The 21281-nt window shown below is 35.8% G+C and overlaps 1 protein-coding gene across 1 annotated transcript in view; it reads left to right on the top strand.

Moving 5' to 3' along the window:
* The window catches only part of EYA4 (EYA transcriptional coactivator and phosphatase 4), a 123169-nt gene that overhangs the window by 17261 nt on the left and 84627 nt on the right, over positions 1-21281 (top strand). The gene's annotated exons all lie outside the window — the stretch shown is intronic.

Here is a 21281-nt window from a genome sequence, read left to right as displayed (position 1 = left end):
ATTTGTCACGTTACTGTGACTTGAGAAGAACCTTTGCTTCACTTCCTCACATACAGCTGCAGCACTGTCCATACATTCGTATTACACACCTATTAATTACATGCAGTTCGGTTGACTGGCAGGTTCTTAGTTTAGGAATGCTGCTTAGTTGAAGGCTTATTCTTTAATTGCATGGTGTTATGTTTCAATAAGTGTAAGCAGAAGATAAAAGAGCTGGTTTGCCTGGTTGTTTTGAGTTTTAAGTTTATTTCAGGGAACTGCATTTAATAATTGTGTATCACTGAATTATTGAAAAAAATCATTTTGGCAGATTGGCTGTTTGCAAAATGTTTGTCATGCTGTGAGAGCTTATGTGTAGCTTCGTTTGTTGTATTCAAAGTTTAGACTGTCATGCTTTTACTAAATACTTTGCCAGTTTCCAATGCTAATTACCTAGGAATGAAACTGTAGCTTTATATTCCATATTCCAATATTAAAACTATGATTATGTTGCACCAAGGAAGATTCAGAATGTAGGTTTTAACTCTTTGATCCAAGCTGCTCTGGACAGAAGAGTATTTTTAAACTTTGTGGTTTGCACTGTAATGTTCTGAATGGTCCTACTATAGTATAATTTTATTCAGCTTAATATTATTTTTAAGCAATAGAAAAGCAACATGAACTAGATGAAAACAGTAACCTTTTTTTAGCAAAACAGTTATTTGAAACTAAATAAGGGGTCTGGTATTCCCATACATACGCGTAATTACCATTCTTCGGCTTGGCTTTCTCCAGCKTAGACCGCAGGGTTTTCCTGCTGGCTGATAATGACATGCAGAAAGGACAACATAGCAAAACCCAGTGTTTTGCAGGCCATGACAGTGGCTCTTCCAGTGCTGGGCCCATGCGTGTCCTCCACCAGCTCCTTGCGTGGTTAAAAGCAGCAGCTGGGCTACCTGGCTTGCTGGTGGCCACCACCTTCTTGAGTTCTTGTAGCGAGAGCAACACTGGAGAGAATGGAAAAGCCAAATGCAAAGTTTTTGCTTACAGTGCTGCTAGTGAAAGAAAAAGGAGGAGTCTGGTTGAAATTGTTTTCTACGTGTAATTAACATATAGAGTTTTTGCTTCCTTGCTCTCTAATTTTGCAGTCTCTGACTAGTCATGTATCAGTGAACCCAAATAACTGGGGTGAAAAGTTCTTTGGTTACCTGCCTTTTGGCCCCCATTGTATCAYGACATCTGAAGTTGCCTGATGGAAAGCAAAATAAAACAAAATAAAAAGGGTTACTCTGCACCTTTTGTGGCACTCTGTTCAGTAGACCAGATATGTGAGGTATTCATTGGGTCGTAGGATGTGGTAAGACTGGGGTCTCCTCAGGCATTTGGTGTGTTCCAGTGAGTGTGTTTAGCCGTGCTACGTTTTAACCAGTGCATCATTTCTTAAAAATACAAAAGCACATAAATGGAAACTTATGTTATGGAGCTCAGTTCTCAGCTACTTTTCCTCATGCGTTTTATGTCTGTTATACCCATTTCCTATGGTACTGTGGACCTGATTCAGAAAAGCACATAAGCATGTGCTTAATTAAGTGCTTTCCTGAATAGGTATGCTTTGCTGAATTGGGGCCCATAAGAGTAACGGGCATGTGGGCTGAAATCTCCCACCAGGGACCCTCTGGGATGGATATTAGAAGACAAACTATGTTTTTCTCTGGTATTCCTGCTTTCTGGAAGCCTCCTAGTGCTCTAGGTGATTTTAGTTTTTGATAGGGTTAATATATGTGTGAGCTGAATCAGGCTTTATGTTTATGGTATTCATCACTTAAATCCGTTTATTTTGAATTAATACTGGTTGTAATTGATAGGCAGTATAATTGCATTTCATGTTAGAAAGATTGATGCCATGGCATCTGTTAAAGATATTAAAGAAAGCTTTCTTTTCAGTCTGGAAATTACTTGTGTACCCTTTGGTTCTGATATTTAGTGGGTTTCATTTTTTATTTTTATAACAAAATTAATTCAGTTATTTCGAAGAKCATGTGATTGACTACATAAAGTGTGTTCTTTGGCACAGACCCAGATTCCTGTTCTCTTTCGGAAGTGTTACAGCTGCAATAAATTTGATTTCACCCTTGATAATTTCTATAATATGTAGTAATAATGTATTGCTGATTTAGTATTGTTGCTTTAGTATAGTTGTTTTCTACTAAGAAAAAATAATTTAGAGAGACTAATTTTATTATATTTACTGCACCTAAATACCTGCATATACATAAAATTCAGATAAGTTTCAAGATTTGTTTGATGCCAGTTTGGGGAATTTTTCTAAATAGATTTTCAATTTGCAGTTTATATATTACTTGTTACTTAGGAGAATTTTGGTAGTTTCCGGTGTTTCCCATTAGGTYTGTGTTGACTATTTAATAGAAAATATGTGTAGGAATCAATAAACTGTGTCACTATATTCATGATGCACAAAATATTCTGTATAATTTTACTAAGTAATTTCTAGACAATTAATGCAAAATAGATATATGAATAAGAATATTCAGATGAGTGACAGCTATCTTTTTATTTTAGGCTTATTTTTTTCAAGCAGTTTGATGGTCATGTCTGTGCATGTGCCCATTTCATATTTGTATCATTCATCAAAACTCATTCAATTACAGAGTTAATAGCCTTTTTCACTGTTTTATTGTTCAGACATATCTCGGTGTTATATGCTTGTGTTTTTTTTTTTTTTTTTCTTGAAGAACGCAGAATGCTTGATACTTTATAAACTGTTCACTCATTTATTGTTTCCCTCATTTTTTTCTTCTGTAAATTTGAGAAATAAGAGAAAAGGCATGAAACAGAGCATTCAAGGGCACCCTTCTGCAGCTGCCCGTTCAACCCTACAGGTTCTGCAAGCCCAGAACTTTCCTTTGCTTCATTAGCTGCAAAGGAAGATCCTTCATTGTTGTTCAGTGAGCGTTTTAAATAATTTAGTAAGCACAAGTGATTAAGGCATTAAGAATTAAAGTCACTTTAGAATCAGAATGTGGTAATGGAGAAGCACTGCCTACGTTGCCAGCTGAGCAAAAATGGGCAAGAGGTTTACCTAATCCACCTGAAATCCTGTAAACCTGGMAAAGTTTTGTTGGAAAGAGCCTAACTGAAAAACACATTTTTAGGAAAAACTCTTCCCAAGGAAGTTGCAGTGGTTATTGCATTAATTTTTCAGGCTTACTGTTTGGTAAGTCCAGCCTTAGAAAATGGTGTATGTTTCTGATATCATATACTTTATCAAAAGATTTGTTGCTAGAAATACTCATCTCTGAGTATTAAATACATCCCTGAGTATTAAAATACATGCATCCCTGCATGAAAATGCTGTTTTTATTGTTCAGCAGATGCAAGGAAAAATGTATTCTGAAGATAATATATTTACATGAAGACTGTCATATTATACTTTCATTTATATTGAATAGGTGYGAGAATATGTTCTGCCTGTAAGATTAAAAATCAAAAGTAGTAAATATCTGTCAACCTCTTTGTCTGCAGGTGAACTGCAGTAATTTGTACATTTCTATTAGGATATAAATAGCGATATGTTGRAAAAATAGGGGAAAGTCACTCAAACTTTTATCAGAAAGAAGCCGATATTTGTCTTAKTTATGTTCCCACAGATTGTATAGAACAAAACTAATTTTAGTAAGCCAATTAGAAACAATARTATCTTTATTAGATGTAAAAAAGGCTCTTGTCGTAGATGAGGTAAGCCATCCTTTTCAAACTAGAGAGAGGTTTTAGGGCTTAGGAAAAAAATAACAGAAGCAAATGCTTCCCCTTCCCTCCTCAGTCTTTTTGTACTTCTCCTTTCACCTCTGTCCTTTCTAGTTTGTGGGTCTGGTGGGACTCACAGTGAACTGGTGGGAGACAACCATACAACTCTTTTTTTTCAAGTGTTTAGTTTGGTGTTGCTTATGAGCATCATTCACCTGTGCAAAAGGATATAAGGACAGAGAATGAGGAGAACAGCAAAGTTTTTGTGGAAATAGAACAGTATCAGATGCTACTGTACTCAGTGGTCCAAAAAAAAACCCCAAAGGTGTGACATCTCTCTCTCTGTAGGTTTTCCACTCTTATTATCAGATGGTTTCTGTGCTAAGAGAYATCAGTAATTGCAGTAACCTARTTGAATAGAGGGTAGCTATAGGCTCTTAAGTCTTCTTTGTCTGGCTTTGTGTATTTTTGCATATACTTTCTGCATATTTTTAATTGCACTTATTTTGTAATGGACGAAAGACTAATATTAGATGAGAGAAAATATTTTGGTTTTTTTTTGCTAAAGAGAAATACTGTAATTTAGTATCTATAGCATAATTCCTGACAGCTCAATTACATACACTGGTATTTGTTCTGATCCAACATAATAGCAGTATTGACTAAATAAACAATTTCTACTCTCTTGATTCACCAGCGGTTTTAGAGAAGATTTCTAAAATCCCTTTGTAATGCCTTGAATGTGTCAGCTTACTGGTGGTGTTAAATCACCAAAGGGAACATTCTGTAAATCTTAGGAAGAGCTGGTTGATACTAAGCACCCATCACTATAAAGCACATAGTTATTTCTTTTCCTTACTSTGCCTGAGGAAAGCCAAAGGGTGTGTGGTCTGGTGAATAAATAAGAACTTTGGTAAAAGCTTTCTTGGAAAAGAGAAGAAAAAGTAGCTCACGGGTAAATCTACTCGCTAATAAATTGCATTAAAGGTAGCAATAAGATGTAGGACATCACTTGCCTGTGCCTCTATACWTTCCTGCCACTGATTTTTGAACCACTTTATATAGTTATATAATTAAAATGTAGTTTTAGGAAAAGTAAATATTTTACAGTGTATGGAACAACAAGGGGACTGGTGACTTTAATTTCAAATAATAGTTTGGTATTCAAATGATAGTCATATGGTGTTAAGGATGAAAGTATTCATTTTACAGATGGTGGAAGATTTTTACAACGAACATACAGAACAAGAGGATGCATTTCTGCAGTCTTTTAAAATAAATTACATATTAATACCTTACAAATTCATACAGATATATTATGAATTGGGACATTATATGTTAAACTATTTCCCAAATTACACAGTGATGTTGCCATTACACTTCTTGCAGTGATTAAAAAGAATAGGWTTTTGTATTTTCCAGCTTTGAGACAGAACAAAACAGAATATGTGATGTTCTCAAGAATATCAAAGAAGCATTATACTGTGATGCTTAGAGACGGGGCTGTTAATTTTTGGTCCAGTCTGCAGTCTACTATTGATAATTTTTGATTTGCATTTACAGGGACTGTTACACTACATATCCAAAATGACAGGCAGATTTTTGGAAATTTATCGGACTTAGCATAGTTGAAAGGTTTTTTTTAAATGTACATATTTTGAAGGTTATATACTTTAAATGCAGACAGAAAACTATGGAATAAAAGGAGAAGTGAGCATTAAAGGGATGCATGGGGAAAAATACATTTTCTGTTTAATAGAATAAGAACACCTTAAGCAAATACTGGCATTGCTTAAGCACAGATATTATGACAGGGAAAAGAATATCATGGAATCACAGAGTAGTTAAAGTAGGAAAGGATCTCTGGAGATCGTGTAGTCCAACCTCCCTACTCAAGAAGGGTGTTTTTATAACCTTCTAATCAAAGGTARCTGTACTGATACTCTTCCATACTGAAAGAGAACTTGCATCTTTGGAAGACCTTCTAGCGTGGACAAAATACTTATTGAGGTTGAGGCTTGGCTATGTGTTCTTCTCTCTGTCTAATACATCCAATTACTGTTTGGTGATTATGAATTTCAGCCTACATGGTGCTTTTCTTAAGTTAAACTGTTTTTGGGAAAGTAGTAATATACAGTATTTGCTGATCATGCCTCAGGCCAGTGTAGCTGCCTAAAAAGAGCACCATGAGCCCACTAATGTACACATGGGCATGGTGCATTCTTCTGATGCAGTTCCATACTTTTACATTTTCCCTTACACTGAAGTCTTTTAAAAAGTTATGTGGGGTTTTGTTGAATGTAGCCTCTCACTACAAGATATAGTGCACTGGAGAAATATTAGAGAAAATGTCTTTTCACTGTTTTGAACCTTTTTGTCACGGTATTTTATGTCAGTGCTTGACTTCCTCCCTGCACTTTATTGTGCTTATTCTCTGGCTTATGAAACACCCGTATTAGCTGGCACTTTCGGGTCTGTTGTAATAGTGCTGATTCACTAGTGGCTAGTATTCTGGTGTCTATCTGATTTCTCACTGTAGCTTTTATAAACTTTCATTAGTAATCTAGATTTTTCCCCCTTTTTTCCTTCCCTATTTCCTTTCCTGTTCCTCTATCCCCTTCCTCTTCCAGCTTCCCTTTCCCCTTTCCTTTCCTTTCTTTTCTTTTTTTTTTTTCTTTTGTGTGTGTGTGTGTGTGTGTGTGTTAGCTAGAAATAACAAACTTGTATAGTGTTATGAAAAATGTAGCAGGAAGGACAGGTAAAGCCGAGTTCCTGTTTTCCTGCTACCAGTGACTTTTTTTCTGTTCATTCATCTCTCTCCCCTATTCTTAAATCTTAAGACAATGAACTGGGATATTCAGACTAATAGCTGTCTGAAATAATTTCTTTTTTCAGTTTTCTCAACCACTTTATGAAGAAGAAGCTGTTTGAAATGCTGATAAGTAGACTGGATTTGAGTTCTTTTCACAAATTTGAATCTGACCTTCCCTCCATACCTCATGTCCTATATAAAAGCACACACGCCTCTGTTAATATTAGGAAGTGCTTGTCTCACCGTATCTGAATGGCAGTTCAAATTGTTTGCCTTGCTTGTGAAAAAAAGAAATGATAAAATTCTGTTAAATAATGCAGTTTGTTGTTTTAGGACTAAAATCATATAAATCTGTGTCATTGTCAGCATCTTTTAAAAGATGACAGAACTGGTGACATCTGGGAGCCAATTCATCATTTAATTAAATTATCCTGTAATGAAATCTGCCTTAATGAGATTAATTTTAATTATTAATCAGGAGCTGACATGGGCACAAGGCTCCATAAATAATAAATGGAAGCTGTGTCTGCTCTGTATCTAGGAAGAGACCTACTTTAGAAGAGCAGTGCTTTTCATGAAACAATGTTTTTTGCACTATCATGATCTTTGTGTTCTTGAATTTGCTTTCCACTCCAGACTGAAAGGTAGGATATTTGTCCTGATAATGCATACTTGGAGAAACTGCTACTGTTTCAATATTTCATTTGATTCAGTAATCACCATTCTTCTAGAAGTATTGTTCTTGTTATTCATATATAACAGTAAATTTAATTCACGTAAGCATGTTTTAGAGATAGCTAATGTGGAAATTAGTGCATTATGACTGGGCCCAAAGTATGCAAGTCCACTCGTTTGTGCTATCACTACTATGTTTATAGGCACATATGCCTGCACACACATCCACTGTTCTGCTGTATTGTCCATCTTCATTTAGGTTTCATCAGTATTTGTGTTATGAACACTGTTTATAAGGGCTTTTGTGACCTGGCCATAGTATAGGTTTATCTGGGAGGCATGCCTGGCATGGGAGAGATGATCTTTATGGGTACTAGTCATTCTGAGTGTTGTCATGATCATCTTACATGAAGAGTGAACCCTTTCGCCTTTGTCTCCATTAACAAGCAGGACACCACTGTCCTCTCACTTGCTAAATGCAAACTATTTCCATAAAGCTGAAGCTGATTATTCACTGCTTGCAGAGTGATCATTCCTTTGACCTCCCAAGCTGTGCGTATTGCGTGCTATCCACATTTGCTTTGCAYGCGCTGTCATTTGTTTTAGTTCCCACATTCCATGAATATTTGGTTTCCCTTCATCGTCGGTTGTTGAATTTTTTTTTACTTCAGAATCAATAATAAGAACAAAGTTAAAATAAGGGCTGATGATATTGAGGAGTATCAGAACAACCATCCGCATATGGAAGTTTTGGAATTAGTACATTTTTTGTATGCTGTGTTTGGCTGACGTTTGGCTATGCTGACATTTGGCAGATATCTTCTTAAATTGTGGGAATTCCTTCTTCTGCAGCCCTTATGAGTTCAATATCCTCATTAAAACCATGGTCTGACTTTTGGGAGCTAGGTGTTTTGTCCAGAGAGCCCGATGATACTTTGTGGTCTTTAGGTGCTGAACAGAAACTACTACTGTGGAATTGATAAGAATTTTGCCATCTGTTTCAGTAGAACCACACTTAAACTTTGGTGCCAGTTCAGGATTGTATTTTTGTGCTTTATTTTTGGCACCCTCATATTCTTACTTGACATATAGCAATTGTCCTGCAGGCATTTCAGAGCTTTGTGGGTGGTGCGACTGGAGCGAATAGGGAATTCTGTAATGGTAAGCCTTCTGTTAAATGGCAGCAGGGTAGATTTTCTAGACAGGATGGAAGTGTTTGTAATCCAACTCACTACAGGTTATATGATGGGAAGCTTTTTTTTTTTTTTTTTTTTTTCCCTTCTAAACACACAAAAGTACACAACTACAGTTTTTGGACTCATAATGATACCATGTTATTTAAAATAAACAGTGATACGAGGAGAAGTATTTAGAAATCACTGACTGAAATGATAGAATTGTTTGTCTGCTAAAGCTTACTTCTCTGAGTTCTACAGCTACTCTCATATATCCACATTTTAGGAAGGTTAGCTAAAAAAATTTTAAAAAGTATAAAAAAAGAATTTGGTCCAATTAAAAGTAAGTTATAAAGACACTGAGACTTTTAAGCATGGCAGATTCTTGACAGTTTCTTTCCTTTTAAAAAAAAAGTAAAATCCAAAGATGAAACTTTGTTGTATCATAATACCGATTTTTTAATATATGTGGTATCAGGTGTATGTTTTGCTACATGTAATTCCACCATACTTCTCATCCTGTAAATATTTTACCTGAAGAAGTTTTTGCTTTCTGAAATAGTAAGCAGGACTGTAAAGCATCAGCATGTCTCACTAACATATTATAATTCTCTAGAAGGGGGAGATCTAGCTGATCTTCATGGATTTCCAAAAGGCATTTAACAGTATTCTTCCTGAACGGCTTTTGAAGAAACTATACAGGCATGGGATCAGAGGATGGGTGAGAACATGGATAAAAATCTAGTTAGAAAATATGAAAGAGCAAATGAAATGGTCAAAAGGTATTGGACAAAATAAAGGAAAAATATTTAAAATATTTTTAAAATAACAGTTAAAAAAAAGTTAAATTTAGAGTCCGAACAGAGTCTTTTGGTTAATGTCACTTGATAACCATGCTCCAATTGCTGATGGATTAGAGAATATTTTGGAGAAATAGCACTATGTGATTTTCCTGTCCTTACATATTTTCCTAGATGTCTGTKCTTAGCATCTGCTGACAATGGGATTTTGGGCTCAGTGCAATTCTTGGTCATCTTATCCAGTTCATAAGCAAGAGTTGCAAATGGCCCAGCACAGTTTGCTGCAGTAAAGTCATAATTAGTTTTATATCGAAACAAAAGCTGTAGGTGTTTCTCCTTTGGTCTTTCATAAAAATGAGTAAGCTCATTTCTGCATCAGCAAGGTGACTGACTTACTTGCCTGAGGTTTGGATGGAAAATGAAGAAGAGCTAAGAAGTATAGAAAAACATATATTAGCCTCTATTAGGCCTGAGATGCTTGTTGAGGGTAGTTCACAGTTCAATGGGATCTTTCAAGCATAGTTCAGGACATACTCTGCAAGGCATGTCCTACTTTCATGTCAAAAAAAAATCTACATTTCTTCCCTTACTAAGAGATAAAATTCCTCTCTAAATGTTTTCGAGTCCTTTTGTAGCTGAGTCTTCCTTAAAAATTTCACTGAATTGATCTCCTTGTCCTGTCCTCACTCCTTCAGCTTTGCTTCTTGCAATACCAAGGATAGCCACTGCAGTCGAAGCCTGACTAGGCTAGTGTGTTTGTATTCAAAGCTGCTTGAATGTCCCTGCCTCAGTTCTGGGAATGCACTACGACCCTCATGGAGCCATCATGGAGTGTGTTCGCTTGGGATGTGCATGTACCTCCAAGCATGGAATAGCTTTTTTTTTTTTTTTAACCAGAGGGACACACATCAATAAGTTTTCAGCCAGTGAGCTCAGTGCTTGTTCAGCACTGGCCAGCAAGCCCTTGTGTCACTGTGTTCTGTTAAAATGCAAGACAATTTGTGGCAGAGCAAAATGTTCCACTGTGAATTAGCAGTCAGGTTTATTAACCTGAATGTGGTGGGTTCCTACATACCTTTCTGCGTTCCAATCAAATGTAAAGCTGGCTCTGTTGTCCAAGAGCTGATCCCAAGTGCACTGATGCCTATAGAAGACTTCCAAATAACTGCTGTAGACTTTGGAACAAGTTGAGTATTACAAAACAGGCTGGAAACATTTAAAGAAGAGTCAGTTTATTTCTCTTGCACACACACAAATCCATACCTCCATACCCATACCATACCACTTAGATGTATTCAAAGGATTTATTATCCAAGCTCCAAGTAGAATTTTTGTTYAACAGCTGCAAGTGAAAATATTATTACTCAGTTAGAAAAGAGAAAACTCACTTCTGGCATGGTGGCCTGGCAGACGTTATGATATCTGTTTTTGAGGGTGGATGTGCACCCACGCTGGTGTGTGTGTATGTGTTTGCAAAGCTCACTGCTGATCCAGTCCATTTCTAGCTTTGGGGAAGAATTATTGCAAGGTTTCAGTGTTCTGTGGATTTATTTTAAAGCCTTTAGTTTTCTGTCCAGCTTCTCCCAGAGGCATCCAGATGATGGATTTTGAGGGCAATACTGGCTAGTTTTTATATATTTAACAAGCCATCTCATTCTTTCTACAAGTACATATTGGGATCTGGACAAATGTTTAGTATCATTGTTAAGTCACAAAATTAAACCTTGGCCAGTTGGACGTGATCTAACTGGAAGAGCTCGGCTCCGTAGAACATTCTGGTAATCTCCTTGCGCAGGACAGCTGTAATAATGTACAATTCCCTAATTACATTGGCTCTAAGTCAAAACAACCCCCTAGACCGTTAGCTTAGGCCCTCTTTAGCCATGATGAAGCATCTGCTCCCTGCGATCTGTAGGCAGACGTAGAACTTGTGCATTTGGATTGGTCCCTTTGTAATTTTTTCCATGTTGAGAAGTCCTGATTGGCTCCCAACTGAGTTTAAGGGACTCCATGTTTTCATTAGGCTTATCACTCTTGCATACTGATCTGCTTTGGATCTGATGTGGCCTGTGCCTATTCCATAATTGGTTTGTCCGCATTTCCTAATGTATAAATGGATAAGGAGATCCAAGGAGAGATAACTAACTTGCCAAGAAATTGGAATTTGTAAGTTCAGCCAATCTAGATTTCCACTCACTTTCTGATGTATACATGTGAATGTAAATTGGTTTTGGTCACTTTAATTTACATACCAAAGAGCCAGAAGAAGGTGTAAGTTACTATAAGAGTGGATAACTTTAACTTATTCATGCGTGCTCCTTTTAGTTGCTTTCCCTGTTTTGCCTCTCTCCCGACCATTCCTGTATATCAGCAACACCATCGTAARCATATTTAATAATTCAAATTCAGAGATAATATATAATTTGTTAATGAGCTTGAATGCAAGTAGGCCTATTTTAAAATTCTAAGTTCACCTCATTTCATTTTTAAGGCCCACTTTGATATTGCAAGAATCAAGAGTCTAAAGATCAAGCTAACAGGGAATGCGTCTGAGACAGCTTAGACCTTTCTGGTTCTGGCTTATGAAGGCAGTGGAAAACAAGTGTCAACTTTGATGTACAAAATCAGATCCTTATTTGCTGTTACTTTTTTAAATCTAATGTTAGAAATACATCTACATTTATAAATAGCCATGCTAGTTTATTCTAAAAAGAAAATAAATCTATTATTGAAGGTGAAGTTAGGAAAGGAGGTAGAAACTTTCAGAAAGCCAGCTATATTGCTAAGGGAGTAGTCATCAAAACTTATCATAAAAAAAAATATATATTTTTTCTTTAACGGTGGAGTTTTCACATTAATAGAAAAAAAATGGACAAATCAAAGACACGCTAACAAGCAAAACAGAAAAAAAAATCCCATTTTTAAAATTTTCTAAATAAAAAAAAATTATGTATTTTAAATCTAAAAATTTAAATCTCGTTTTAAACCATTTTAAAGGCCTGTACAGAATAAAAGTCTTGTTACGGAATTTCCTGTTAAAGATTTCTTAGGAGAATTAATTGAAATCATTCTACTTGCTTGGCTTGAGTCAAYACAGTTTTAAACACCAATACTTACTTGTTTGAAATAGGCAGTCAGAAATCAGGTATTTATCCTGGATTCAATTAGTATTAAAAAAAAACCCAAAAATCTTTAAACATTTTTTTTGTCATTGAAAGTGTAATTGTTAAACTTTGATTTGTCTTGGATAATATCTGAGAAACCAGTTTAGACAAAAAAAAAAGTATTTTTGAAGAAATTTGAATCTCACTGAGCTTCTGAATATTAGTTTGCATTAGTAATGCAAAAAAGCATTACCTCATTTGCTATTCTCATTAATTCATTCATCATTATTTAGATCATCCTTGCAGTTTGGATGCAAATGCCAAACCAAACTGCAGAAAAAAGTCTACCCTCAATAGTTTGAATGCATAGCAAATATATATATATTTTATAAGTCTAAATGGTTTCTCTTACCAGAGAATTATTAATCACAGTTGCTAAGTGAACAAGTCATCACATTGGGAGAGATTTCCAAAGCTGTTTGAACATATGTGGATGTTGAAATGTATACAAAGGATTTTAGATGTTACAAATAAAATTAATTGCTGACCTCTGATTCAAATGTATTTGAACTGAGAATTAGGTTTCTTCCTACTTAAGATACTTTTGCAGTTCTCTCCTGTTCATCTGAAACCTTAAGAAATCTAAGAAGGTAGAAAAATCTGTCTTTTAAAATATCACTTCTCTGACACTTTTCCTCATGATGGATAAAGTCTTGGAAGATTTCAGTGCTTCTACTCTCTGCTAGGTTTTCAATGGTGTATTGTAACATTTTACAGAAACAGTCCATATTTGTAGAAAGAGACTATCCATTTTCTTGTGGAAAGATAGTTGTCTTCAAGACAAATCTGGCAAGGTTTCTCTTCCCTCCCTCAGCAGAATTTTCAGTCCTAACGCTGGTAGGCTTTCAGACCAGATTTTCGAAGTGCACTTGCAAGGGCACTGAGTCGCATGAATCAGTTCATGAACTTTCGTAACTTGATAACTTTAAAAACTTAAACAAATGAAGAACCAAGAAAAAATCTCAAATGCATCTCATGGGTACCAATTACATTTCATAATGATTATCCCAATTTATGCTTAAGTTTTGTAAATTTAAAACTGGGAAATCCTTTGTATGCAGTCAAAATATTTAATTTTTCAGTCACTCACTGCAGTGCTAAATCTGATGATGAAACTATCCATAATTGACTCTATTTAATATAGTTTAGTGATTGTTGGCAAAGAAAACCTTGTATTGTAAGTGGAATTCTGGAAGCCTTCAGGATTTATTTCCCAAATTTTTGGATAAATTCTAAGAATCTTAGAGACAAAACATTCTTTTAATATCCATTTTATTCTTGGCTAGATACTGAGTTTGTTTCATGCGGTAGAAAACTAATAATYCTTTCATACAGCATCAAATGAAAGACATTAGCTAACAGTTTCCAAATGCACAAAGCTTAATTGTTTGTTTATACATGGTCTTCTGATACATTTTATCAGCTCTGTTTTCTTTTTCATTTCCAGCATTTCATTGAGACAATAGTTGTTTTAAGCTATTCGTACCCCCAAAATTCCTTTGATCTGCTTAGTTTATTCTTAAACTTGGTGCATCTCCAGGTCCTATTTGTGTTCCTTTCCCAGTGAGCAGCTATGAAACAATGTGTCCCTCTGAGCTTGCAAAACTAACCTAGTAATCTGTGGTTGTCACTCCCTTTTTGTTCTATATGGTAAATCTTATTATAGAAACCAGAAGTTTAGATTGTGCTGGACTAGAAAACAAAGCGTCAAGGTTCCCAGTGTTAGGTTTGTTTTTAGCTAAAGCAAAATCTTTGTCAGTATGAAATTCTCCGTATGTTTAAATATGATAAAAGGAGAATCCACACCACTGCTTCAGGGACCTAAATATGCATAGGTAGTTAGGGGGCCAAAACACAAGATGAATCTCACCTAACTGTAGTGAGTCCTCGTTTCACTGAGGCATGCATGCAGAAGTGTGGTCAGCCCGTTAGGAGACGTGTCCTCTACGGGAGTGTGCCCAGTCTTGATTCGCTGGGTCTCGTCCTGGAATAGCCCGTGTGGGCTGACTAGCTGTCCAGAGTGGGCTGTTTGTCTTTGCTGACATCCAGAAACACAGGAAGAATAGTGCTAGCAGTTGTCAAAAAAGTGAGAATCCCCCACACTTCCCCCCAGGGCTACACAGATTGGTAGAAGCTTTGCTTCTCTAGAGGCCAACAAAAATGACTTCAAAATCTGTTCCAAGGCTACCATGTGGCCAGTTTTGAGTCTTTCCCAATCTTTCTGTGCTGCCACAGGAAAGCACAGGCAGAGAAAGGGAAATCCATACTTTGTGTTCTGATCTTTCCCCAACCTGCCATGGATTTGGAAGAGTTACGGAGTTCCGATATGGGAAATGGAAATTAATAAAGACATTCAAAAACCCTACCCTTCTTTATGGCCTGAGACAAATCCAGTTGACATACAAATGCAGTAATACATACACAATAATGAGGAGGATAGAGACCRTAAGTGCTGCAATTTAGGGAGTATTGAGTGAAGCTGAAATACATTTCAAACTAATAAAAAGAATATATTCTCCCAACACATAATAAAAATTTAGAATTCTTTGCCACTAGAGAACACAGAGGCTAAAATTGTAGGGTTTGTATGGTTGGAATTATTTCATGAAAAATAAGACATCCACAAATATTGTTTTATTTCAGTCAGATATAAATATGTGTATTTGACATAAACAAATCCATAGAGTAAAGAGGTAAGACTGAACTTCCTCTACTGGCAGGTTCTTCCACAGCTTCGCTGGAGAAAGGGGAATTTTATATATACTTTAAAAATAAGCAGTAATTTCCGCTTTCAGAAATAAGTCACTGTAACTCAAAGATCTAATTTAGTAATCCAATTTGTAATAGTGAAAACAGAGATACCATTGCTGCTATCTTCCAAACCGAACTGTCAGTCAGCTCTGGAGTACAGCACTCAATGGGAAAAATGCTSCTCCCTCCTTGACTGCCTGTTGTCTCTGCTGCTGTCTCCAACAGACACTGTTGTAAGAAGCAYCATTTCACTTGTAACTCCCTTTCTTCCCGTCTCCCATTCAGTCCAGGTACAGCGAGACACTTACTTATTTTTTAAAAATACACTCTGGAATTGATTGGAAATCTCCTTTTCTCCTTCAGCACTTTTAATACAGTACTTGGAAGCCCCTGTCAGGGAGATAAAGCAGAACTGCCTGTATCTAGTAACAGGGTGCTATTTGGTTGGGCACTCTGCCCCTGTCCAGGTGCTATTGCTTTTGGCCAAACCAGCACACACCTTGCATGCATGACTTTGGCACTCAGTAGGCCCATGCACTCTCTGGTGGAATTTTTCTCATAGTGAAATGATTGTGCTTTACTTCAATTGGTTATTTTAGTCACCAGCTTAATATTTCTTCTCTTTGATGTGCACCTCAATGTACTTGAAGTATTTCATAGTATTTTCCAATGTTCTCTCTGACTCCTGCTAAAACTGAAGATGTTTTTGTGTCTTTCATTTTTCAGTCAGTTCATTTTGAAWGATTATATGTGCTTGAATTGCTTCAAATCATGTACAACAGTTTTTTATGCACTAAATATATATATTTTTCAGTAATATTCAGTATATCTCTGGAAAGAGAAGGAGTATACATGCTACTGTGTAATGTCTTTTTCACTGAGAACAATAAGGTATTATAAATATGAAATGACAATAGACCTGAAATATCAGGCAGAAACTCAACAACAGTGTTTCCATTCAGTTTGGTTTGTATGATGATTTACACATAAGCCTAATTATATACCGTGGACARCCTTACTAAAGCCAGTGAAACAATGCACATGCATATAGTTTTATTTGCAACTGTATTTTGTATTAATGGCATCGAAACAGTATTTTTAAAAAGTATCTTAATTAAATTTCTACTTTAAAAATTACCAAAAYACAACTATCTCTGAGAGAAAAGAAAACCAAAAGTTTATCTGTAYTCATTTTTAGGACCAATGACTAAAATCATAGCACTGCCTTCAAAGCTGAGAAAAATCTTTTTGGCTTACTATGAGGAAATACCATTAATGTTTTTTGTCTGCAGTCCATTAGAGTTTGGCTGCTGGTTTCCAGTTTGGACAGAAATTTCATTCACCTGCAAAAGTAACTAGGTTTTCCTCTAGTTCTTTCATTTTGTGTGTATTTCATTTCCCTTCTTTCCCCACGGAAAAACATGCAAGTCTCTACATTTTGTTCTCAAATTTTAAAAAGTACTACTTGATTATTGGAAGTGATCAAAAAGCCTAAGTTGAAAGAGCAGGTTGCCAAGTTCCTTATTAAGGCCATAATGTGATTTTTTTCAGTGTAGGAAAGTAATACTTTGATAGGTGTACAAGGCAAAACACCTCACTACATGCTTTTTAAGTTATTGCTGTTTTTATATTAACCATTTTGTAGCACTTTATAACTAATGTTTCATGAAGTCTAGTTTTATTAAAGCTTCTGAATCATGTTATGAATCATCATGATTTGTGAAACTMTATTCATTTGTATAATGAAATCTAAATAGCATTAAAAAGCAAGTTATCTGCATTTTTGTACTTCTATCTATAAGTAGAGATTGTTATTTAAACCAGATTATTCTTCCAAATGCTCGTGCTTATGCTGAGAAATGGGTTACGATGATGGAGCATGTTTGCTCTCCAGCACTAGACACTTGTAAGATGATCTACCTTTGAAGTTGCAGTTATACCTCTGAAACACTATATTTTTGAGCAGATTGGTTTTGAAATCTGTATCCTGCTCCAAATTTTGCTCTCAGTTGCAACAGTGCAGCCTCACTGACAGTAGTTATATATCTTGCTGTGTAATTGCAGCAGTGACAAGAGAAGGAAGCCTAATACAATGAATTAAAACTTTCCTTACACATAGAAATACTAGGTAAACTCTACTGTACGGGACACATTTTCCTAGTTTTAGACTAACAACACAGTAACTTTTTTTTCATAAATGTACATCAATAGTCTTGTATTTCAACTTAAAAATCTATTCAAAAATATTATAGGATTTGTGCATATGAAACCACCGAATTTTTGTTTTACAAATTTAAAACCTCTTTGAGTTTAGAAAATGATYGATTTGGTCTACACTTAGGTATAGGTTTAGCTAATCCTATCTTTGGAGACCAAAATGCACATTCTGCTCCTGATTCTTTCAGTATATCCGAAACACTGTAGGAGTTTGCGTGCAGAACAGAGTATGCTTCTGTGTCTTCTGCATCTTGCAAGGGATTTAAAACTGACTTAGAACTTCAGATTTCAGAATGCAGTTGTTTAAGGCAAAGGGTGTATTTAATAAAATTACAAAGGTGGAGGATTTAATTTKATTTGAGCAGTAAGCTGTCACTAGATTACCTTGAAAGAAAAATGAATAAAAGCTTATAGTGTAGCACAGCAGAAGAAGGAGCAAGCTGCTGAAAGCTGGATAATTTGGGGATATAGAGATGTCACTTCCTTCCTTTTCCAGGCTGTGAAATTCTTTATAATTCCCACTGGTAAAGCTGCCAACATAAACAAAGGAAAAAGTGGAAACTTCCGTGCAAGCCTTTCTTTGATGAGTAAAAGAACATATACATTCAAAGGAACAAATTTATGAGGAATGCGTTTGATATAAACTTCTTGGAAGATTTTTGGAAAAACTGCTTAAATCTTACACAGTTCAAGAATGAATCTAAGAAAATAATTAATTGATTGTGGTAAAAGTTGTTAAAACTATATTCCTAAAAAGTGACCTTTTAAAAACAAGTTTAGCTACAGATGCAGGCCAAATTACTTCAAAATTACAATGGCATCCGTAACTTCTGGGGCAAGCAGGCTGAAATACMGATCTTTCTCTGTGATGCCTTATGTTTTTTTGATCAGTACTTGAAATTCTTTTTAAAGATTGAGAGTTCGGTAGCTAGTATGTCTCAGCAATAAACATTAAGAATATGAGTTATTTATTAACATATAGGTAATGTTAAGGATAAATGTAATTGTACAGAAAGAGGTATAAAAACTACCAAAATAAGTAATTTTGTACTTCATAATTTATCCTAATTTTTAAAAGACTAGAGTTCTCATAATTGTTTGAAAACAATGCTTTCCAATGAAGGCTGTGTTAACTGACCAGTCAAGATAGATATGTTTCAGAAATGTCCTCAATTAGACATAGCGAAGTGCATTTTTTTTACTGTAGTGTGCTATGTAACTCGTGCATGTTGTTAGTAAGCAGCTTTTATGCCGTGAAACACATCGATGTAAAATGTGGCTAGCTTCATTCACTCACAAATACAACTTTTCTGTAACCTGTAAGGAAATGATTGTACACAATTTTGTAACTTGTTTTGTCTTTCTTTCACTAATTTATTTTTATTACATAAATAATATTTGTCCTGTTGCTCTATAAGATATGTTAAAAAAGAAGGATGACTGAATTATTTATTTGTATGTATTTATATCTGAATCTTAGTAAGGGAGGTTACCTCAGTTAAACTGTGGATTTTGCTAAGTACTTAAAGTGATAGCCCTGTAGACATTTTTTTCAAGAAAAAAATGATATATGGATGAGGGTCATTTTGAGAGTTTGTCTCCCGGGTCAGAAGCTGAACACCAGGCTTTTTCTCATGTGAGAGCCTCTTCCCTTCCAATGCTAGGCTTTGCTCGAGGCACAAATAAACAGCGTGAATCCCAGAACTGTACCCAGAAAGGTCAGGATCTGCTCCTTTTGCCAGCCCTGGTGCAAGAGTTCACCGCCTTGAAGTGGTCTGTGCTCTTCTGCTCAGGAATCCCAACTTTCTTTAGGCTCAGGCTTGATTTTTTTCTGCCTTTCTGCTGAGAACATTCATGSTCATTATAGAGATACCAGTCATCTTGGAAGATAAACTCTAAGTTAAAGTAAGGATAKAGCATTTGTTTTATATGAAAAAAATACCATACCATTTGGCAAATCATCATTTCTAAGAATGTGCTATGAAATAGCCACACGTGCCCTGAGGGAGGGGAGAGAGGGAGGAGGGCTGGCCATGCTGCAGAAGCAGAAAAGAAGTAGAGAAGAAAATGTGCAGTACAAGCACTGAAAGGTGATGTATCCATACGAAAAATGTCTCTGATGCATCCATCTGCACATCTGATGTATCTATCCGGACCACAAGTCTTGTATTTGGACGACAAGTTGACCATGAGGCAGCAGTGTGCCCCTGTGGCCAAGAAGGCCAATGGGATCCGGATTCCATTTAGGAGAAACTATATGAACACTCTTTATAAAAATTTGTGCTAAGAATTAGATATGCATTTTGAAATATTTAGAATTTTAATTTTTTGCTGTTTTAAATCAKAATTAGTATCAGAGACTTCGAACAAAAGCCTTGTGGAAATGAAATATATATGCATAGATAATCAATGAAAAATTAGTGCTTAAAATCTTACTGGCATCTACTCTTGTTTTTCTTTTTGGTATCAGAGAAAACTCTTCTTGCTATGCTGTTAGGGTATTAAAGCAACTGAAGGTGATAGGGACCATGATGAAACAGAACTTTGTTCTTAGGCTTTGCAAGCCAGAACATAACGGAGCTTTATTTGGAACCTGGAGAGTCTAATAWATACAGTAGCACTTTTTGATAGAATTTTCATAATAGTAATGACTTCTTTTTTTCTCTCACACCCTTCATTTAGAGCCAATTAGGGGCAACTGTGAAGTCAAGTTCAAAGGACAATTTGTTTTCCTTAAAGGTCTGTGGGGTTTTCAAGAATTGCCACAGATGCAGCTCAGGGCAAAAAAAAMCAAATCCAAAACATACAAGCCAACAAAGCCATTTCAGAGAGTTGCTTCTAATTTGAGTTTCTTGAAAAAGCACAYAGCATTTCAGATCCGAGAATCCTTTCTTTCCAAAACTTTCCAGTAACTGAAAAGGTGTACCATGAATTGGGTTAAAAGCAATTGAGTTAGTTAGGGTTTTGACAAAATCTCAGTGGCTTGAGACACATTTACAGCAGCAAGGATAAAGATCCATACCTTTAGGGTCTGCTATGACCTGTGAGACCCAGCCATGCAGCCAGGGAAGTGTAAAGAGGCCCTAAGGGGGAGAAGAAAAGTCTCTGGCTTACATAGTTTTCTTGATCAAAGCACCTTCAAACCCTCTTTGAATGCAAGATCTGAGTCCCCTAAAATATTTATTTGGCATTGAATTTGATCTCCAATTATGAAACTGTTGACCAATTGAAAATCTCGTAAGCAGCCCAACCTCAAAATGTGTRTCTTCTTAAGTGTATTTTCTTGCCAAATGTTTTCCTCTAATACTTCAAAACCACGTTGACTCAAAACATGAAATAGTTGTGATAGTTCTCAAGATATATTTGACAAGGTTGTTCTATAGCAACAAAACTTGCTGCTGCTGGTTTTCACTCTAATGTATCTTGAAAAACACTTTATATGTTGTATTGTGAAGTCTGAAAGGATAGTAAAAAAGGGAAATGCAAAAATGCATTCAAAGGGAGCATGTGTTCCCATTTGTATCTTAATGAGGGATTACTGCTAATGCAAATAAAGTATTATCTTTCTCTCCAATTTTCACCCCAAGGAAATGGAATAAAAAGACGTAGAGAACCCTTTGTTAGCTCCACCACTTTCTGTTTGTCCGTAAAGCTGTGAATGTAACAGCTCATTGTGGCTTATATGGTTCTATATAGTTTCTGACGTTACTTGTAAAGGAATGCTTCATGAAATATTTTTTTGACATTCTGTGTAACGCAGACTAGCAGTGAACAGCAGATAGAGCAAAGTCTAGGATTAAAAAAAATCCTTCAGAAGAAAAATACAAATGATATCTGAAGCGATTTTCACTACAGCGATCCAAACTCTAAACACTTCTGGTACGGTAACTAGCTGTGAAACTCAAAATACTACACATTTCATTTTGTAAAAGGAGTTCTTCCC

Source organism: Nothoprocta perdicaria, unplaced genomic scaffold (genome assembly GCF_003342845.1).
Source record: "Nothoprocta perdicaria isolate Ctin4 unplaced genomic scaffold, notPer1 scaffold_52, whole genome shotgun sequence".
NCBI lineage: Eukaryota > Metazoa > Chordata > Aves > Tinamiformes > Tinamidae > Nothoprocta > Nothoprocta perdicaria.
The sequence above is the reverse complement of the archived record's forward strand: the minus strand, read 5'-3'. Positions and strand labels throughout refer to the sequence as shown.